Source organism: Silene latifolia, chromosome X (assembly GCF_048544455.1).
Source record: "Silene latifolia isolate original U9 population chromosome X, ASM4854445v1, whole genome shotgun sequence".
NCBI lineage: Eukaryota > Viridiplantae > Streptophyta > Magnoliopsida > Caryophyllales > Caryophyllaceae > Silene > Silene latifolia.
The window spans coordinates 114169038-114174883 of NC_133537.1; the positions used below are offsets into that span (position 1 = coordinate 114169038).

At 40.1% G+C, this 5846-nt stretch overlaps 1 non-coding gene across 1 annotated transcript; it reads left to right on the top strand.

Moving 5' to 3' along the window:
* Nucleotides 1–5443: 5443 nt before the first annotated feature.
* Nucleotides 5444–5550, top strand: LOC141625231 (small nucleolar RNA R71). Its single transcript, XR_012535022.1, has one exon. It is a non-coding gene; the product is annotated as a small nucleolar RNA R71 (small nucleolar RNA).
* Nucleotides 5551–5846: the final 296 nt, after the last annotated feature.

Below are 5846 nucleotides of genomic sequence, written 5' to 3' on the forward strand. Positions count from 1 at the left end.
ACCATCTTTTATGCAACTACTCTCTTGCTATCACTTCTTAATATAACAATCTGTTTCCTTTCTTTGGCTATTATCCCAAATAATGAACATCAATTCCATCAACAAAATTTACCTCAACATTCTTTCTAATTCTATCCTTAATTGTATCGTCACCTAACTCTCCACCAAAATCTCATATCGTGCAAATACTCTACCAGCTTCTTATTCCCTTAATACCTCGAAACTCACGGCTAACATGTCGTCCTGAACTCCTATATAACCATTAACTCACACCCTCCCATGATGCAATCGTACATTTCCATGATTCCTTACTTTCATGTTCCATAACTTTGGTCAACGTTCTCTCAGCTTACTTCCATCCAATAATACCAATTAATAAATTCATCTCTTTCCTTCTTCTACCTAACTCTTTAGTAATCCGGTTACCTTCTTGTTGCTCCACCACTCAAATCCCATTCATTCATATTAATATCTTCTCATTCTTTCTTATCACTGATCATCTCTCATCATACTACTCACTCACACTTGTCACCATCAAGTCCACACAACTAACTGTTACCCTTTAATTAGTTGTATCCCCCTTTCGTATCCCTAGACAACCAACAATTAACCTCATACCGTTAATTGCCCAAAGAATTACACACTGGGCTCACCTCTTGATAATCCAAATTCCGAAACTCAGTCACTATCTACAAATCCACGTCGTGACATAACTCCATCTAAGTTCACTATATACCCCTCTTCTCTATCCCTCTACAACAACCTTTTATTACATATATATTCTTAACCAACACAATCCAAACCATCTCCCTCCATAAATCCTTACACCTCTCAAGTTGTCACTATTCACATCCTTCCTTTCAATCTTTCATTCTCACGTTTCTTTACACTTACATCACCCTTGCCCATATACACTTACTTTTATATTAGTCAACACGCGACTATATCACTCACCATATCTCACAAAACATGCTCCTTGCCTCGATTAGCTCATCCATCTCCCCTTTCTTTTTCCACTATTCCTAACAACCACATATAACACATGTCCTCCATATCCAACACATATCCCTCATAAGCCGGCATTCTCCATATCATATATAAAAGAATGCTCTAAGACCCAAACATATATGTATACATAACCTACTACTCAAAATATATGTAATAATGTAGCCACCGACTCAAAACAACCGTCCAAAGAGATACTTGGTCGAGTGCACGCCGTACTCGACCGAGTCCAGGACACTCGGTCGAGTAATGAGACTACTCGGCCGAGTTCACGACTTCAGAAGCTGAACAGAATTATCACAGAAAGATTACTCGGCCGAATATAGGTTACTCGGTCGAGTATGAAAGATACTCAGCCGAGTATGGCCTACTTAGTCGAGTACCAACACTTTTCTCAGCAACGTCCAGTTTTCGTAAAACAGTCATATCTCACTCATTATTTGGTCATTTTGGGCGTGTGACCTATCGTTAGAATCGTAAGAAGACAAGATATCACCTCAACTTAGAATCAGAACAATATCATTTCTAGAACTCGATTTATGACAGTTTTAAGACAGCCCTTCCTTAATCGATCTTCATAAAATCATATTTTCTAAACAAAACTACTTGAACATGTATAAGGCAAACAATAACAACTCAATACTTCTAAAAACCAGTACATAGGTGAACTTTTATTCATACCCATATGTAAATTAAACACAACATTCATATATAGACGCATGACCTTAATCACATGCTACTACTAACAATCCAAACATTAACATCATCATGATCATATAGACATATCCCACATCACATTACATATACACCAATCACTTCCATTCAAGCCAAAAATATACTTCATCCAACATATACTTAAAGGTAAAAGTACAACACACATTACTTTCTCATTTCATCCAACAACTTCACAAAAATTACAGCTAGAAATACAACACACATTGCTTTAAACACACACGATTCCCAAGACACCCCATGTTGACCGGCTAGAAATTGTAAGGGCCTCAATGCAACTTCAGGACGTCTCCCAAGTCTTTGCGGTAGCTCCAAACAACTCTCCCCGGGTTCATTTTGTTTCGACTCCCTATGTTCATTAGGTTCATTGGTTTTAGGTTCCAGAATCGTCGCTCTGATATCACTTTGTGACACCCCCACATACCAAGTTGCCTTACCAGGACCATCCTAGGATGAGAGACCGTCACCATCTCGGTTGCCCGAGGTTAGTATATCATAGTTACCATTCCAAAACAACATTTATTAGAGTATGAATAGTTAGTGATTACATGTTCCAAAAACCAAATCCAAAATAAAGATTACTAATGTTCAACAATTGAAACTAAAAGATAAATCTCATGACAGCGGAAGCTAGACTCGAGTGATGACTCTCCATCTCGTCCCCATAGCTAGTACTCATCATCACCTGTCACAATCTGCTCACCATCCCCGAATGGATCACCACAAATTTTACAAAACAACAACGGGGTCAGTTTACTGCATAATCAAAACAAGACAAGTACGATAAGATATCAGTTGATCATCATCCACCTCCAACTCCCAATCACATCAAGTAACTGACTACACGCTAAAGTGTGTAGCGCTGCCAGTGGGGGACCGCAGACATACCAACCTAAGCCCTCGCTCATCAACGAGCGATAACTCTGTCCATTAATGTGCACATCGCCTCCTGTGGCAGGTTCCACAGAGGGCGAAACTAGGGCGTGAAGCCACTCCCGCAAGTGACTCCACTCAGCCGAGGACGCACCTCGCGAACATCACCATCAACCATCACAACTCCAATACCCAACTCTAATTCAACAATCAGCAGATACTCACAATATCAATCGCACAACAATCACAATATAATCTTAAATCAATTAACAGTAAACCGAGTAGGGAAACTCTACCTTCTCGTAATCTCTTATGCCGCAGGCAATCATAGAAATGCACAACGAGTAACACATCATCACCTACAACAACGATAATCAACAATCAACAACACATACAATGACCAACCCTAAACCCCCAAATTAACCCAACCTAGGGTTTGCTAACTTATAAGAACAACAATAGATCGACAAGGATAAGACACTTACTACGGTGATTGACACGGAATAAGATGCTAGACCCACAATCGACGACCTTTGCCTTGGAATTGATGAAGATGATTAGAGGAGAATGAAACGTAGTTTAGGTTTTGGAGAAAATGATTTTAGAAACTGACAACGACTTATTTATAATCGCTAATCATTTTTTTCAAAACCGCGGAAATAACCCGTAACAGACCGGGTACTCGGTCGAGTATAGAGTATACTCGGCCGAGTATCCGCTACTCGGTCGAGTATTACCATACTCGGCCGAGTATTCCTGGACAGTAACCTAACCAGAAACACACGATTCAAAACACGGCCGAGTAAGCCATATTCGGTCGAGTAACAGACTTACAAAACCGTAGTATTACATCTTCTTCCATGGATATGACGCAACAGCAGGGGCGTCAGATTGATTCCTGTCAAAACAATAAGCAAGGGAATCATCAAAAGTAGGATCAAGAGCATTAATCGTATGACAAGAAGCTTTTAAATCAGGAGGACGTGATGCTTTTTCATGACCAAAAGTTATAGTATCATCTCCAATATTGAACGTAAGACTCTCATGCCTAACATCTATAACCGCCCCTGCGGTATGCAAGAATGGTCATCCTAGAATAATAGGAACATGAGAATCCTCGGCTATATCTATCACTACAAAGTCGACTGGATTGAAAAATTTCCCTATTCTAACTGGCACATCTTCTAAGATACCCATAAGGAGCTTAATAGACCTGTCAGCCATTTGTAGAGTCATATTAGTACATTTAAGCTTAGTCATGTTTAATTGATTACAAATTTTATATGGCATGACACTAACGCTCACTCCTAAATCACATAAAGCATTGTCAATAGTTAAAGGGCCTATAGTACAAGGAATAGAAAAACTCCCTGTATTCTTAAGCTTAGGTGGAGAATTGGCTTGCAATGCGGCGTTTTATTCATGAGTGAACGAGATAGTCTCCACTTCATCAAACGACCGCTTCTTTGACAAGATCTCTTTCAAAAACTTAGCATATGCCGACACTTGAGTAACCAATACAGTAAATGCCACACTTACTTGAAGATTATTCACTACCTCCATGAATCTCCCAAACTGTTGTTCAAGTTTAGATTTCTGCAATCTTTGTGGAAAAGGTAATTGAATTTTGATCGGTTCTGACTCTTTTCTTTAGAAAGTACGTTTGGAAGCATTATCGTCAGTTACAGAGGTGAATCGATCGAGTTTAGGGGTGACTCGATCGAGCCTTGTGTGCAGTTGATCGAGGAACCTGCTTTTATCCAATGCCATAGCTGAAATAATAGAAATTTTGTCAGCTGAGGGGGTGTCTCGATCGAGCCCATGTAGTACTCGATCGAGCACAGTGGTTCCTTGATCGATCCTTGGCCTACTCGATCGAGGATCTTCTGCAGTTCCATCTTTTTTTATTTTCTCGCTTTTCTTCACATCTCATGTTTCAGTTTCGTCAACTTCTTTTTCATCGTCATTCAGCTCCAAATTATCCAATCCCTTAGGATGCATGTAAGGGACCTCATCTTCATCAATGGGCACATCTGGACTTTAAGTGGTACCACTCCTCAAAGAAATAGCAGTAACTTGTTCATGTGCTTGTTTACCTTGCGGAGGAAGATTGTCGGACTGTTTTGAAGGATTTTGAGCCGCCATTTGAGTAACTTGAGTATCCAACATCTTGTTGTGAGCCATTAGTTCTGAAATCTGATTCGTTTGCTTTTGTTAAATCATTAAACTTTGTTGCAATAGATCCTTCATCTCTGCCATCTCACTACTTGGAGCTTAAGGAGGAGGTTGCATTTGACCTCCTTGATTTTGCCGAACAAAGTTCCCTTGTGGTTGATGATGACCACGATTTGGAGGAATGATATAAGCATTCTACGACGGAGCTTAAGAAAATAAATTCTAACTCCTTTCAGGGAAGAAGTTAGAATAAGGAGTACCTTACTTGAAAGACTGGAAGGCATGATCTTGTTCAATAGTACTCATACACTTGGCTGCACTGTGGCCAACTATCCCACATCTCTCACAGGACACTTCTTGATTAACCATATGAACTGTCTCTTGCTTATTACCCAAAGACTAAGTAGTCTTCAACTCGGCTATTTGAGCCGTTAAGGCCTCCAGCTGTGCCGCAATAGTATTGTCTGTACCACTTCCTCTCTTACTACCTCTGGGGTTACCATACTCAGCTGTGTGAGTAGCTATCTGATCAATCAACTTTCAAGCATTACCGTCATTAGTACTATCCTGGATTATTCCATTAGTAGCTGAATCAAGCAAAGCTTTGTGATCATCATACAACCCATTGTAAAACTGGTTGCAAAGGAACCAAATCTGGAAGCCATGATGTGGGACGGATTGAACTAGCCTTTTGAAACGAACCCAGGCTTCATTAAAATCCTCAGTAGGACTTTGTTTAAAACTCGTGATCTGGCTTTTAAGAGCATTAGTCATCTGTGGTGGAAAATACCTCTTGTAGAATGTGTGAACGCGGGCCCACGGGGGCGAAAAGCGAAGCAAGTTTTTCCTTTTTGTTTGTTTTGCATTTGTGGAGTCGCCACCAATTTATTGTGGAAAATTGGAAACTGTTCGAATACCTCGTGTCATGTCAAGACACAAAGTAATGACATGAACACTAAGCACTCATTACCCTTAGCATTCTATGTCTAGAATGACTCTCGTGGATGCCAATGAACACGGATGTTCACAGAGATCTGGAGTAAGGGGTGAGGGTACGTATT